The sequence below is a fragment of the Macrobrachium rosenbergii genome, chromosome 54 (genome assembly GCF_040412425.1).
Source record: "Macrobrachium rosenbergii isolate ZJJX-2024 chromosome 54, ASM4041242v1, whole genome shotgun sequence".
Lineage (NCBI taxonomy): Eukaryota > Metazoa > Arthropoda > Malacostraca > Decapoda > Palaemonidae > Macrobrachium > Macrobrachium rosenbergii.
Window position 1 is genome coordinate 4,447,501 of NC_089794.1, and position 17,928 is coordinate 4,465,428.

At 35.8% G+C, this 17,928-nt stretch overlaps 1 protein-coding gene across 3 annotated transcripts in view; it reads left to right on the forward strand.

The window, feature by feature from the left end:
* The window catches only part of LOC136834738 (long-chain-fatty-acid--CoA ligase 4-like), a 77,770-nt gene that overhangs the window by 5,048 nt on the left and 54,794 nt on the right, over nt 1–17,928 (forward strand). Inside the window, exon 1 of one of the 3 annotated variants that reach the window (XM_067097336.1) lies at nt 10,770–10,845. The exons of the other annotated variants lie outside the window; for them this stretch is intronic. The gene's annotated coding sequence lies outside the window, so the exon portion shown is untranslated. Of the gene's footprint in view, nt 1–10,769; nt 10,846–17,928 lie in introns of those variants that run through there. 3 annotated transcript variants of the gene reach the window in all.

Genomic DNA, 17,928 nt, shown 5'->3' on the forward strand with positions numbered 1-17,928 from the left:
TATATATATATATATATGTATGTATGTATGTATGTATGTATGTGTGCGTGTATGCTTGTACCTAGCCTATATGTACGATTATGTGTATATATATACATATACCTATAATATATATATATATATATATATATATATATATATATATATATATATATATATATATATATATATATATATATATATATATATATATATATATATATATATATATATATATATATATATATATATATATATATATATATATATATATATATATATATATATATGTGTGTGTGTGTGTGTGTGTGTGTGTGTGTGTGTGTGTGTGTGTGTGGTTGTGTGTGTGTGTGAATGTGCAGATTGGCACTCACACTGGTCTATGTCTGGTGAAATTAAGTAACACATGTTATGTAATAGGCCACACGTTATCTAATCAAAGGTATGGATGCTGTAAGTTGTTGTTCGTGCATGCAACCGGAATGGGTGTGGAATTTTGATCAAAAGTTGTATAATGCTTGTATTACTGCATTGCCTTTGTCTTGTAAGGATAGTGACAGGGGCTTTAATATTCATGTTTGTGTTTCGTAAATGGGCACTAAAGTACTATTAATATCAACTCATTATTATTATTATTATTGTTATTATTATTATTAGCTAATCGAACGTTGTAACAGGTTTATACTACTTTTATGTTGGAATAATAATAATAATAATAATAATAATAATAATAATAATAATAATAATAATAATAATAATAATAATAATAATAATAGTTTTGTTATGGGCAGAAACAATAAAAGAAATATTCGGGCTTATTATTATTAATTATGGATGTCCTTGTTACGATATCACAGAACAGAGCGTCAAGGAGAAATATTGAAATATTACATGTCTTTATAAATAAAATTGTTATTGCTTTCTAAATTCTCTTCAGACTCGTAAACAGGCTACATCCAGGAAAAGAAAACGATCACTTTCATCAGAGGTTCAGTTTGGGTCATTATTTTTTACGAATTAGTCCAAGTGAGTGGCGGAGTCACACTTTGATCTTGCGTGATGGATGCAAGATAAAGTTAAAATGGATGGACAGCTTGGTAGAAACAAATTGAAACAAGTAAAACATGAGCCGAAGTTTCTTCGGGGCAGTCGAGGTTTCTGTACTGCGTATAATGCTGTATGAAACTCTCAAACCACGGCCCATGAAACTCTCAGCCGCGTCCATGCAGCTTTCAGCCACGGCCACGTGGTGGCCCGTGATGTTGGCACCTATAGCGTGCCAGACGCACGATCCACGGCTAACCTTAACCTTAAATAAAATAAAAACTACTGAGGCTAGAGGGCTGCAATTTGGTGTGATTGATGACTGGAGGGTGGATGATCAACATACCAATTTGCAGCCCTCTAGCCTCAGTAGTTTTTAAGATCTAAGTGCGGACAGAAAAAATGCGGACGGACAGACAAAGCCATCTTAGTAGTAGTTTTCTTTTACAGGAAACTAAAAAGGGGAATGAGTGATGAGTAAGTGACTGAAAACAATGAAGCTTATTAGGATAAAAGGTTTGGAATGGTTCTGTTTGAAATAGCTAGCAGGGACAAAATACGACAGTTCTTCGTTGTCAAGTTCCATTTAAGAAATTTTACGTAGGAGAGAGAGAGAGAGAGAGAGAGAGAGAGAGAGAGAGAGAGAGAGAGAGAGAGAGAGAGCATTTGCTTTTAGAAAGTCTAAAATGAAATTTTGATATATTTTGAATAAACAAGCAAGGGTAAATGCATAAAATCTGGAGGTTAAACGGAAAATATCAACTCCCTGTCTTGTTCTGCAAACTAAGTCTGTTGGGGGAGGGGTTGAGGATAACCTGTAAAGCTAAGGAGAGAGAGAGAGAGAGAGAGAGAGAGAGAGAGAGAGAGAGAGAGAGAGAGAGAGAGAGAGAGAGAGGGGGGGTGGGTTGGGGCAAGCCCATTGCTTGTTATGCTGTCAGCACTGATGTGGCTTCGGAAGACCTTGTACAGTTTCAGTCTCTGTATGATCTCTTCCGGTGTTCCTGTAGCTTGTCTTACAGCTCCTGGCACTCTTACAGGTGAAATGAGAACTATATTCGGAAGATGACTGACGATAATGGTTTAAATGGTAAAAATACGCCCATAGTTTCAATGGCATTTGTTTTAACGGATGGTTCATTCTGGGAGTTGAATTAAATCTCAAAGAAAGTGTCGGTGCTAGAAAGAACCACAAACATATGTACAAACACACACACACACACACACATATATATATATATATATATATATATATATATATATATATATATATATATATATATATATATATATATATATATTATCTTCTCCGTTTTAACGTGCTTATTCCCATTTTTATATGGGGTAAGCACGATGCATTCTTTTTGAGGGACTTTTGATTTGGCGTTTGGGTAGGCCGTAGCCTCGATCGGCTGCCCTGCCTGGCATCGCTTAGACCTCGGTAACGATATATACGTGTATCGTACCAATCCCCAGCTCCCTTTCTCCCAGCAGCGAGGAGAACTGGGCGGTTAGGTCGACAGTTCGAGACGGGGAGGTGTCTGTTATGTTTTTTAGAAGGTGTTGGAGTGCCATGGCTTTGTTTATGTGTGTATTAGTCTGTAACACCCATTTGCATTCAGCAAACTTATCCGTTGATTAGGCTACATACGTAATCCCGGGGTGTCTACACGGATAGTAAAGTGTCCGCCTTCTCTGACCAGTCGGCTGCGGATTTGAACCCGCGCCACGGACCTCTACGAAGTCCTAGGCCGCTGCTCTACCGACTGAGCCATCGAGGCTCTGATATATATATATTATATATATGTGTATATATATATATACATACATATATATATATATATATATATATATATATATATATGTGTGTGTATATATATTATATATTTGTGTGTGTATGTGTGTACTTGTTTGTGGTTCTTTCTAGCACCGACACCTTCTTTCTTTCGTGGATTTTATCTTTATTTATATATATTCATCACGTTCCATATTTTCGTGATTCAGAGAGAGAGAGAGTTTAAAAGGCCCATAAAAACGTTATTTACACATAACCTCACATAATTTGAATGGTGATCAATAATCACCATCACTAGTGAATGTGACCATTAGGTAAGTGAGAAGGGGTTTTAAAAGGCGAATGCAGGCGTGGAGTTTCGACGCTAGAGGTATTCAAGATGGCGGCTGTCCTGTGATGTAAGGAAGGGGTTGGTCCGTTGTTGTTTCTATAATATAGTCCTCGTTAGCTCCCACTTGTGTCAAGTCTAATGGGGGTATTCGCTGGAAGGCTTGCTTGAGAATATTCCGTAGTATTAATTCGTGTACGAAATCCGATTTCTAGTGCCCCCTGAGATTCATATTCTTAGTTTGGCTGATGACGGCATATTCCAGAATCTTCCTTTTGCATGGGCAGATGCTTCTGAAATACAGCTCCTCCTCAGTAAAGCCATCAACAGTCAAACCAATAATATGAATCATTTAGGACGCTGGAAGTTGGATCCCACGGACGAGTTAATAGCCCCATTCTCAACAAGTGTTCCAGCGGATATGCCCACCAGACTCGGCAAAGGAAGGCGCTAAGGAGGACGTGAAAAACAACAACAGACTGACCCCTTCCTTGCACCACGGTACAGACGCCATCTCCACTATCACCAGTCTGCTTATGCAGGTCACTTACCAACTGGCCCAAATATCAAGATTCACCAGTAATAAGGAATCCAATAGTTAATAGAAAATATATGGTTTTCTCACTTCAATAGTGTTTTTATGGGGCTTTTAGGCTTACTGTATATATATATATATATATATATATATATATATATATATATATATATATATATATATATATATATATATATATATATATATAGTATTTCCACAATGGTCCCGTGGAAGAAGTATATAATAAGTCCTCACTTGAAAATAAAAGGAAGTGGTATCAAGTCTTTCAACTTTTATTCCAAAGTCATCTTCAGGGCACCCTGAAGATGACTTTGGAATAAAAGTTGAAAGTCTTGGTACCACCACCTTTTTTCACGTGAGGACTTAGTATATATATATATATATATATATATATATATATATATATATATATATATATATATATATATATATATATAACTCGTAGGCGTCCAGGAAAGGCACTCAATACAGCTGATAGTTTATTCCTAATGCCGACGTTTCACAACTACATTGTTGCATTTTCAAGGCTGAAAAACAGCGAGCTGACTCAATAATTAATCATAAAAACATTTATTACAACAACTGATTAAAAACACTACAGTATTGTCTCATTTAAAATGCTAATTCTTTTAAAAATATCAGAGGCACCATGACACTAAAAGAAAGACCTACCCAGACGGGAGCTAAAACAAGACTATTGAAAGAAGGAGAGAAAAGTACAAATTAAAACACAAATAGATAAAAGGGAGAAAACAAGGTAACAATAAGGCAAATAGGACCATCAAGCAATAAACAGCTGAGTGGATGATGTTTGGGTGTTCAAAGATGGAACTGTTAATTTTATCATTACAGATTCTAAGGTTGTTAAGTCACTGTCTTTCTGTGTTTGTCCTATTATTCGAAAGTCTTTGTTGTCTATGATTGTTTTGCATAATTTCGAATGATTCCTTATGTTGAATTGTTCTGGGTTGGACAATCTACTCCCGGTTCGGAAGCTAACTCCTCTATGGGCGTCTATGCGTACCCTCAGCAGTCTTTTGGTACATCCAACGAAGTCCCCTGGTTACACCTGGGGCAAGTATACTTGTAAACGACGTTGGATGTAAACAACGGACTCACTTTGTCCTTGAGCTTGAAAAAGGACCCGATGGTACAAGGATTTTTGGGGATTAATTTTAGGTTCAGTGCAGGCAGTTCTCTCTGAAATAGATTTAAAAATTTTTTCCTAAAATTATCGTCATGTAGGTAAGGGAACGTAGTTGTGAAACGTCGGCATTAGGAATAAACTATCAGCTGTATTGAGTGCCTTTCCTGGACGCCTACGAGTTATGATTTCGAGAGCTGCAGCTCTGATGTTGGAGTATATATATATATATATATATATATATATATATATATATATATATATATATATATATATATGTGTGTGTGTGTGTGTATGTGTGTGTATGTGTATATATATATATATATATATATATATATATATATATATATATATATATATATATATATATATATATATATATATATCCAAGCCATTGACAAAGGACTGATACATAGCGGTGGAAATTGCAATAAATGTATTACAGAGACAGTACAGACGAACATACACAACTGTTTGAGAATCCGAATCCACACCTGGCAGTTGTCAAGGGGAGGGATGGAAAAACTCACCAGCGCTAGCGATTCCGTACGATGTTTAAAAATATGATAATCCTTTTTCCATACATTTCCACCGCCTTTGTAAAATGTTTGAGTTTTAAGGAAGGCAGAAGAAATGTAAACATTGTACGGGGTCACTAGCGCTAATGAGTTCTTGCCTCTCCCCTTGACGCCTGTCAGGCGTGGATTTGTGGTCTCCACCGATCTGTATGTTTGTCAGTGCTGTCCCTTGAGCATTTATTGTGAATTTTACCACTAGCACTAATGAGTCTAGTCACCATTCCCCTGTGACACCTGCCATGTGTGGATTCATAGTCTCAGACGGTTGTGTATGTTCGTCTGTACTGTCTCTGTGGTATATTTGTTGTGATTTCTGCCACTATGTAATAGTTCTTCGTCAGTAGCATGGAAATTTAGCTGAAATTTGTCAGAATCTACTGCCAGTCTCATACGTTTACCTGTGGTGATGTATGATAAATTAATCACGTGTTAATGTGATTACGATCACACAGGCACCCATATAGGCCTATATATGTAAATTGCGTTGAATTCTATGGCTTTATATTGTTGATCAACTTCTTATTAGTTTGACAGTATTTTCTGAATCTTCTACGTTCTTCCATATTCGGTATATATATATATATATATATATATATATATATATATATATATATATATATATATATATATATATATAAATATATATAATCTACCTTCCTGGGAAAATGAATTTGTTACCAATTTCATCGACCATCGATTAAGAGAGTATATTCTTTTGTGGTATTTACCTATAAGAGTTTTTAGTATTGACGTACACACTCAATGTTCAGCGCTTATCTTGAATACTTATATGTAAGGGTCTGTGATTAGTATAACTGATATACTTTCTTGACACTAATCATATTAAATCATATCCGAACCTTACGTCGCTTTTATCTTTAGGTCGTGCGTACTTACCTCACGTGAACCTGGTCACAGGTAATAGTAACTTGTTTTTGAGAGAGAGAGAGAGAGAGAGAGAGAGAGAGAGAGAGAGAGAGAGAGAGAGAGAGAGTCTTGCCTTAAAGGCATCGTGAAGCGAACTATATTCAACAGAAAAAGTAAGTCGTAGTCGGGCGGTGAACGGCAGCATCAAAACAAGCCTCTAGTTTTGTCTTATTACGTTGTCTATTATCCACTTTACAATGTTTCGGACATATGTCCCTTTTCAGCGTCTGTACAGAATTAAGATTATGCACACCAAGAAATCATAAAATGATACATTAATAATATATTGAAATTCGATAATAGATTGAAGTTAAAACAGAACACTTTCCTGCTGAAGACAAAGTTATCCGTATTCGAACTGAGTTAGAGTTTCCCCTATGCAAAATGTCAAATAATCTCAGCTCGTTTTCCGACCGAGATTCGTATAAAGTATTAAGTTCTGAATGATTACAACTATTACTGCAAAAGCCTTGACAGTGTTTTCTTAACTGAGGACTCACCTTGTTTACTTAGAGATAAAAAGGTTCTTGAACTTATGCCTCTGTCCTCAAATTGCTGGCCGATAACAGTTTCGTTGAATTACCCACATAGTCCGATCTACACTTCTTTAAACTTGAATAGAATACCTTTAAAAAAATGTTACCTCCTTCGATTCTGTTTATCAAATTATTGATTCTTTGGTGCATAAGAAACTGTAGAGCCTCGATGGCTCAGTCGGTTACAGCAAGCTTCGGACTTCTAGAGGTCTTGGCGCTGGTTTGATCACAGAGGCAGACACTTTGCTATCCGTGTAGACATCCCGGGATTATATATGTAATTATTAAAAAGCAAATGGATGTTACAGACTAAATACACACACAAAACAAAGCCACTACAACACCTTCTAAAAACATAACAAACATCTCACACGTCTCGAACTCTCGCCATGCAATAACTTCTCGCTGCTGGGAAGAAAGGGCGTTGGGTTGGGTATGATACATGAAACATACGTACCGGGGTCTAAGCGATGTCAGGCAAGCGATCGAGACCACAGGTCTACCCAAAAAGCCAAATCAAAAGTCCTTCAAAGAAGGCCTTACCCCATACTAAAATGGGAATAAAAGCACGTTAAAAGAAGAAGAAGAGAGAGGAGGTGTTGTAAAACATATTACAAAGTCTTCTGTTTCTTTTACCCCCATTTTACTGTCTATAGTATTATTAAGAAGTTTCGTCACTTTCCTATGAATTAGAGGCGTTTCACATAGAGAAACTTAACCCCAGTTTGAATACAGATAACTCTTCCTTCAGCAGGAGAGCAGGAGAGTGTTGTAATTTAATTTCTGTTTTTATCGGATTATACTACTGGTATATCATTTTGTGTTGGTGGAGGGGGCGGGGGGCGTTAGACGAATATTCTTGCTTTTTACAGAACCCAAAGATGGACATGTGTCCATCACCAAGTTGTTCAGTGGAGATCAAATAAAGTAAGAAGAGAGTGTAGAAGTACATGGCAAATTACTCTACCCGACGTGATTTCTTCATCTGAAGCTTATATGACTAACATCCGTCTGCTGCTGAAAAACGAATACGGAGAAATCTCGGTTTTACATAACATAAGATTGAAGGCATGTCAGTACATTCGAGGCTGATCTTCAGATAAGGAACATCTTATGGTTAGGGGTGATATGGGTGAGATAGCACGTGGGGAAGAAGACGCAAGGAATAGAGATACATGGAGAAAGCTATACAGTGGGACTAATATGGTCAAAAGAAAAGAACATAAGAGTTAGTGATTTAGTTAACTTAACAACGTAATTTAGAATTAATAGCGTAGTAGCAGGAGAGAGAGATTCGAGTTTTAGACCTGATGTGCCATCTGTCATCAGTTCAGATAAGAGAAGCACATTGTTTTGGGTGACGCGATGACAGGTTGAGAATAACAATCGCTGCTCAGCTCAAGTTTTTCGTTTTAATTCTAAAAACATGCCAGTCATAATTAGCCAGTAAAAGTCTGTTTGATCATGTTAGATTTCTGTAAAAGCTTTGTCTCAAATGAGAATGAGATGATTCTTTTGCAATGTTACATACATGGCTCTGGTCACATATGTCCTTTTGAGAGTATACATGTCCTGATTGATTACGTCACTTTTCTCCTTCATTTCATACTGGAATCCTCAGATCGATTCATTCTTGTCAGAGAGACATTTTAATGTGAAATTTTAATGTGAAATACTTGTGGTCACTAGTGTTAATCTTAGCTTTTGAAATCTGATTATAGGGAAAGTGTAAAAATTTGGTTGTAACGGTGCCTGATAAAAAAGTGTCATGTGAAATTAACGCAGCTGCAAATTTTACAAAGGTTTTCACAAGCTTGTGTAAGGTAAAGTGAATTTTACTTTATTACCATGCTTTAATAAGGTATTTTCGGGAAATTTTGCCTTACTGAAATTATTATTGATAAAACTTTTGTGTATTTTTGTGTGTTCTTGTGTTTGCAATCTCTTTATTTTTCCACAATTCTTGTGTTAGTGATTAAACATTTATTTACTTATCATTTTAAATGTTTCTTGATAATTTAACGTTGCATACTTAATTTAATTTTCATTTATTAAGATTTTCTTTTCAAATCTTCAATAATTCTTGATAGTTTAAATTTTGCTTGATTAATTTATTTTCTTGTTAAATTAAAGTTTTTGTGATTTAATTTTGTTTATTAATTTACCTCAAGAACTAATTAAATTTTGTGTTGTTTTCAAGTAATATAAAAATTTTGAGATTGTGAATTCTAATTATAAATTTTGAATTTAACAATAAATTCTAGTATTTATTGTTTTTTAAAAACAGTGTTTCATTTACTGATCACCAGTGAATAGGATTAGTTGTGTGCATAAGGCAAAGTGATAAACATGTTTTGCTCCTTTAGTTTTTGTGAAGTGAATTAAGATTAGGGAAACAGTTAAAGTTGTTTGATGAAGTCATGCCCTTTTATTCTAGTATATTTCTTGTTTAATTATTGATACCTCACAATTCTTTTGATAAACTTAGTTTGATTTTTCATGTGATTAATGAGTTTTTTAAGGGATCACTGTTACCTTTAGAGTACTCAGTCGTAATTCTTATTGTTATGAGAGTTCTGGTATCCGGCTGAAGTGAGGTATACTTTTGAAATTGTGATTATGGTACACATCGTGACAATTTATACAGTATATATATATATATATATAGATATATAAATATTATATATAAATATATATATATATATATATATATATATATATATATATATATATATATATATATATATATATATATATATATATATATATATATATATATATATATATATATATATATATATATATATATATATAAAACACCACAGAGAAGAAATGAGAAACACTTGTAAATCCTGACCGGTGCCCGCTTTATTGTTAAGTCATCCTCATACGACTGATACAAAGTGGCAGAAATTCACTAGTGATGGTACAACTCCTCCTACATAGCACCTGTCAGGTGCAAACACCTGGTTTCCAGCCATGTATGCGTTCATATGCACTGTCTTGCCAGCATATATATTTTGAACTTTTACCACTTTGTATCAGTCGTCTGAAGATGGCCTAACAATAAAGCCAACACCGGTCAGGATTTACAACTGTTTCTCACATCTTCTCTGTGGTGTTTGATGTATAAGAATCACGTATCAAGTTTAATAATAATTACACACACCACATGTATGTACATATGTATGTATATACATATATATATATATATATATATATATATATATATATATATATATATATATATATATATATATATATATATTAAGTGTACATTTATAGATATTTCACTATACACCTTCCCTCTTTGAGAGGGCGTAGGTCTGGAAGATAACCTCTCGTTTGCAATAAGTCACACCCTTCTTCTCTCTGGATGATACCCACCACACTCGTGTAACTGCTAGGCACATGATCCCGGCTTAGGCCAACAGAGGCACAATGGAATTGACGGTTTTAGCCAAAATTATTTCGGATTGGTCTGGGATCGAACCCAGGGCCTTTCAGTGAAGAGTAGAACGTTATTTACCCTGATAAACGAACATTATCAGAAGGCGTTATCTGGTGCGTAGAACAGCCCCTAATCTCTAAGTAGAGCTTCACCCAAAACACAGATAAGGCTCTCGGGGATAGATCATGGTACTGGCAGATTAGGTCGCAAGGGCAAGAGATAATGTACGGCCCTTGAGATACTATCGAGTCGAAGGTGACTGACTGGATGGATGCTAAGGTTTAGTTTTTGAGACAGTTAGCTATGATATTTCGTCTTCCAGTTATTCGCTTGGCTTTGACATTGGTGGTTTCTGGATTGGAATGTTGGTTGGATGCTTTAGATTAAGCCGGCCTTATACCAGTACGGGTCCCTGCTCAAAGGCAGCCAGCAAGCGTAGCAGCGTGTTAAAGACAAAAAGAGGACTGGTGTGGACCGCTCCACAGATTTGATAGTATATGGCATTTTGTGGTAATTTTTTTTATTCTGTTCTTGTGGAAGTAGTTGATTTTCTTGTGGAAATTGTTGTTTATTCCCATTTTTTTAAGTGACTTTTCTAGGCGAATAGCTTTTCATCTATGCAAGAAAGTTTGTTCTATATAATTTAGCCTTTTTGTCAGAAAAATTTTAATTTCCTAGATCTCAGCAGTTGATTATTTCACAACTTGTATTTTCTTTTGAAGTTGTAGGCGTTTTGTCTGAAAATTGAATAAATTTACTGAAATTTTGTGTTTTCCAAAATTTAAAAGCAGGTTTTTTTTAAATATTGAAACTGATGTGATAAATGATAAAATTGCTGTCTTAAGCATTATTGCAAGATTCAGAAGTCGAAAAGTAAAGATTATTTTTGTGTGTTTGTGAGCGTGCTGTGAGAGAGAGAGAGAGAGAGAGAGAGAGAGAGAGAGAGAGAGAGAGAGAGAGAGAGAGAGAGAGGTACCAGAACTGTAAACTTTTTACATTATATCCATCATTAGATGACAACTTTATTTCACTCTATATTAAATTGTAATATCTCACTAACATTTGATAGACCCGTGAATTTTTTATAATTTTCTTTCAAATTAAGGAAAGTTGAGTTCCTTGGGGAGCTAAGGTGAGCATTATTGACATACGTTAATTTTCAATTTTTAATATCGAAAGTATGAGGCACCCAAGATGTAGGAGCTAGATTTATGAAAATGTAGAATTTAGCTTCAATAATTGGAGGACTCGACAGGCGAGGAGTTGAGTCAGTACTTGTTCGATTTGTTTTAAACTTCAATAATTTTATTACTGAGTATTTGAGCACGTAGATAGACTCAGAAATAGATGTTCCTTTATTCTTCTTAAGAGGAGATATGATTGATTCCATAGTCGTACTTAAGTGTCCTAATATTGTTAAATTGCTCAGGATATTAAGTGCTATCTAATTACGGAAGATTAATCATGACATTGTGATTGATCATCATATTGGTCCCTCGTTATTATTAATTAGACAGAGATTATCGAGATCAGATTTCGTGTAAATGAGATTGGAGTTTCCCTCTCTCTCTCTCTCTCTCTCTCTCTCTCTCTCTCTCTCTCTCTCTCTCTCACGCATACGCTATTTCTCTTTCTCTTACGTACAAAACTCTCTCTCTCTCTCTCTCTCTCTCTCTCTCTCACATTCTTTCTCCTGTCTCGCAAGCCTTCTCTGTCACTCTCACACGTACCTGTACATACTTCGGCGAACTTCGTGTCTGTATGTCTGACTTTGTCTATATTTTCTGTTTCTCTTTCTCGATAAAAGAGAGAGAGAGAGAGAGAGAGAGAGAGGGAGAGAGAGAGAGAGAGAGAGTGTGTGTGTGTGTGTAGTGGAGAAGCAAGGGAAAGTGTGCTGGGGGAAAAAAAAGAAAAAAAAGAAACGGAGGCAGGCACGTACATACAGGTAGAGAATAATACTTGGCAGCCAGAATAAGGGTAAAGTAAATATAGAATTCTTATGTAAAGATTCGGTCTTCAGATAAAAGTAAAAGCGTAAAAGCACAGGTGCGTCTTTGTACCCTGGCATCTCTCCCTCTCTCTCTCTCAACTGTAAAGAGGTTCAATCCCTTTATTGAGGCTTTAGAAAGTATTTTTCTTCCACGTCCTCATCCTTCATACACACACACACATATATACATATATATATATATATATATATATATATATATATATATATATATATATATATATATATATATATATATATACATACACACACATACATGCATGTATATATATAATGTGTGTATGTGTGTAATTAAATAAATATATATATATATATATATATATATATATATATATATATATATATATATATATATATATATATATATATATATATATATATATATATATATATATATATATATATATATATATATATATATATCACAAATATTAAGCCACAAATTTCGTTTAATATCTAATTTACTAAGCCTCGGGGATAAGTTACATCCTGTGGGAAATATAAGTGATAAGGGCTTTTGTCACCTGTGGGGTATGAACTACCTCTGCTGGGAAACATACAGCGCTGAAAATACTGTAACTGTGACCATTGATCCATCTCTTGATGGCAGCACTTGCCACTTAAAATTCCCCTTGGGTGTAAATTATCCCGGTTAGTGACCTGAATCTTAAACTCAATTTATTGCTTAATATTTGTAATTTTTATATATATATATATATATATATATATATATATATATATATATATATATATATATATATATATATATATATATATATATATATAAATGAACTTTACATAGTACTGTAATAGCAGCCCCTCCTTCCCTAAAGACAGGGAGGGACACAGTGCTCTAAGCTCTTCCATGAAACCCTGACCTCTTCACGAATTTTTAGGGACAGGCGACCCCATAAAATTTTTCCTATAAAAGTGAACCAAAACCCCTAATTTTATGGTTGATTTATCCTTACATTTTTCTTGGGCAAATAGGCTTGGAAACCTACGTCCGTAGATTATCGAATTCATGGCCTTGCCATAAGCACTCATCCGATATATTCTCCCACAATTTATGCTAATTACAAGGTGTATGGAAATCGATACTAAACGATATTGTGTATGATATATACATACACACACACACACACACACACATATATATATATATATATATATATATATATATATATATATATATATATATATATATATATATATATATATATATATATATACATATGTCCTGTATATATCAATATCTATCCATCTATATATATATATATATATATATATATATATATATATATATATATATATATATATATATATATATATATATATATAAATTTATATATATATACGTTTGTATGTATGTGTGTATTCAAAGCTAAAGTAGTTTACATAGATTCTTACTTGCTAAGAGTCTAATTGAATAATTAGTGTAATGAGTTGCTAATTTATTCAATAATAGTAGAACATAGAATTCCATAAGTGCAAATCTAATAATGATGCAAATTAGCAATAGAACGAACTCATCGTGTGAGGAATCACTTAGTGTCGACTTCTCTCGACGCTTGTGTGGAAATGGCGTGAGAACTGAAAAAAATGGAGGAATAATACGGGACAAGGAGAGAGAGAGAGAGAGAGAGAGAGAGAGAGAGAGAGAGAGAGAGAGAGAGAGAGAGAGAGAGAGAGATTGGTGAAACTGCGGTGGAATCTTGGTTATTTATGAGAAATTTAAATCAATGCATAAGAATGATTGTAGTTTATTGCAGGGTATGTAAATAGACTGTTCCAGCTTAATTCGAAGAAGAAGAAGAAGAGGAGGAGGAGGAAGAGAGAGAGAGAGAGAGAGAGAGAGAGAGAGAGAGAGAGAGAGAGAGAGAGAGAGAGAGAGAGAGAGGGTGGGGGGCGAGATTGAAACGGACGAGAACGAAAATTCATTTGAGGGAGAAATTCCTTTGGGTAATAAAACCAAATAGTTCCAGTTTAGAGAAGAGGGAGAGAGAGAGAGAGAGCAGGGGGGAGTGGGAGGGGGAGGGGGGCGGGGCTGCCTCCCAAAGAAGAGCGCTCCGCGCTTCAGTGGCGATAACTGTCGGATGTTCGCACTGCGTATGAACAGTTGCAGCCAAATCTGTTGTCATCTTGTTCTGTAATTTTATAGAGATATGTCTTTTTTACTTTATTTGAAGGCAGTTTTAATCCCATTCGAAAATAAATCTCTTCGATTATACCTTTTTTAACATTGACCTTTAGAATGTCTGTTATAAAGTCATTATTTATATCATTTGCATTTTCATTCATTCTCTTCATAGCGCTGAATGATCCTATGGGTCTCAGTGCTGGGCTTTATGCCTAAATCACATATTCCTATTCCTATCTTGCTCCGGGGAAAGCTTAGAATGTTGTTTGGGCGTGCAGACAGTTTTGTTACTATATTTTGAGGTCTCTCTAATATCTGGATTTCTTCCTCCCATCTTTTCATGCGGCAGAATGTCCTAATTAGCCCAGATCTTGAACGTAGAAAGGAGCGGGAAGGCGCAGTGGAAATCAGACCCCTGGTCTTTCTCCTCCCGTTCAGTAATCGCTGTAAGATAGTGGTAATGTATGTCTTTCTAATATGACCATGGATACCCCTATTATTTTCTTAATAACTTACATTGGCGATTATAATAAGCTAATGTTATCTTATTTTTAATCTTAGTACAGTGTGATGTGCTTTGAGGAAAGTTGATGTCTTTTTATATATTTTAAGACTTTCGGGATTCGTTTCTTTAAGATCTAACGAATCAAAGCATGGGGTATGAAAGTAACGAACCTGGAGGCTGCTTAAACGAGAAATGCGCCTCTTGACAGAGGAAGGGCTATATAAATCAGAAAAACCATGGAACTCATTATGAACGACGTTATCTGACCCAGTATATATATTAAACAGAAAATAAACAAGTTAAAAAAATTCGCCGAAGTTTCTTCGGCGCAGTCGAGTTTTCTGTACAGCATATGAAACTCTCAGCCACGGCCCATGAAACCCTCAGGCGCGGCCCATGAAACTTTCAGCCACAACCCGGTGGTGGCCTGTGTTCTTGGCACCCTAGTGGTGCCAGACGCATGAACCACAGCTAACCTTAACCTTAAATAAAATAAAAACTACTGAAGCTAGAGGGCTGCAATTTGGTATGTTTGATGATTGGAGGGTGGATGATCAGCATACCAATTTGCAGCCCTCTAGCCTCAGTAGTTTTTAAGATCTGAGGGCGGACGGACAGATAAAAAGTCATCTGAATAGTTTTCCTTTACAGAAAACTATAAATAAATTTGGAACTAAACCCGAATATAGTATCCTCCGGGAAGAGAGATCCTTTTAAGACTGAGGAGAAAAGTGACTGATATTGTTGCCACCAACAGAGATCTAACCGACCTCTACCGACGACTTTCCCCCTTGCAAGCAATGCAATTCCCATCGACAGCTTCCTCTCCCTCTTTCGATCATACTGAGGAACAATACAATATTTCTCTCCCGGGATGGGCTGTATACATACTGAGAAACATGACTTCGTTCCCAAAAGAGGAAGTCCTTGAAGAGTCCCTCTCTATATATCGGAAAATGGCTTCCGTTGACACACGTCTTCCTTTCTTTGGGATTTTGCGGGCGCCTAATAATTTTCACATGTAAGGTTCGTGGCTTTGACTCCCTTCCTCAGTTTTCGCGAATTTTCTGAAATTGTTGGGTCGTTGATATTTCTTTATCGTTTTTATTATCATGAGAATCTGGTCTTACCAAACTATTATTATCCAGAAATGTATTATTTATTATTATTATTATTATTATTATTATTATTATTATTATTATTATTATTATGTGGAAAAAATAACAAACTGTTAGACCCAGGTTTTTTTGGGATAATAAGAAGTTTGTTAGAAATGAAGGAAGTTGGCATAAGAGGGAGCGAGTAACTGCATGCCATTGGTAAATGATGTATATGTAATGGGTAATCAACTTGCTACTGATAAGGCCACTTGTAATTTTAGAAAAAGTTCCTATCACAGGAACTTGATCCATAGTCATCCGCAATCAGAGGAGAAGCGAGGCAGTGACTGACCTTATCCTTTTAAGAGAGCCACCCACTATGCAACGGGACAACGAACGACCAAACAACCTCCAACAAAGGCCAGCAGAACAAATGAGGGGCAAAGTAGCCCAAAAACCAGCGCGCCTATTGGACGGGGCAGAGGTGGGCTCCATTCAACCGAGTTAATTAAAATCTGCACATCTGCAAAATTGACGACGACAGAATTTTTTTCCCGTCTGCATTTGGCAGTTCATTATGCAGTTTGGCGGATATTAATCAGGTCTGAGTTTTTGGATTCGAATCCTGAGCTTCTCTTTTTATCGAAATATGGCGATAATTAAAGGGATGGAACCCAAGGTGACGAGTCTGAACTGCCTTGTGATCTGCCTGTATCTGGAAACTTGTGGCAACTATGCCACTGGAGGGGCGGGGCGTCTTTACTAACTTATAATGAAAACATTGCTTTTCTATTTCCTCGATTTACCTTGAAATACTTGTTTGTTGATTCAGTGTATTCTTAGCGCCTTTTTTTCATTCTCACTTTTCCTTAAGTGATTGCATTTAATTCCAGGTATCATTTGGGTGATTTCATGAAATTTCTAAAATAGCCTGCTTCATTCTTTGCAATTAATGAAATCCTTGTTTTTCAAAGGGACATACGTTTACTTTGTTCTCTATTGTCATTCTATGAATTTTCGATTTTCATGAAATAATTCTTAGGTGCTTCCTCTACTGCAGCTTATTTGTTTTTGATAATGTCAGTTACCATCCTTTTTAATTACCATTCTCTTTCTTTTTCCTCTCCTCTATAAAGAAGAATTTACTTCATGCTGTCATATAACGTTCTTCAGTAGTATAATCAAGTATAATTTACATTTTCCGGTCATTCATTTCTATGTAACCTTTACAGGACCCTACTCTGTCTGGAAGCACTTGAAAACCGCGTAGTCCAAAGGGCTTGAATTGTTTCCTTTCTCGTAATGAAAGCCCTCATGTCCTCACGCTCTCAAAGGCACAAGCACTGTCACTGTAATTCACATATAATTTTCATGTGGCACTCCAACACACAGTTACCATATGTGGAAGCATGTGGCTACTGTAATCAGTTCTCGATCTCCTCATTCGGTTAGGCCGAGTCCAGAGATCGACAGTAGGGCGAAGGTGGGTGTTGGCATAAGGCCAGCTTAACCTAAACCACCCACCACCATATTCACCAGGAAGGCACACACACGTACCATCAGTCGTATCACCCAGATGATGGACAGGAATTACGGCATTGATGGGGTTTTTCCAAATTATCCCTCATTTTGCACAACTGTTTGGAATGAAAGTGATATGACGCAATTAAAAGTGTCATTCAGGCGTCGACAACCCTGCAGGGGCCTTTGATTGATTCATTTGGATTGATTCACTCAGTCGCTCGCGTGTCCTAAAAATCTTTTTGGGGTCCAAATGGGAATGGGGGGATTTGCCCGCATTTAGGTGATACAGATCATTTTTACATTAATGAGTTTGGTA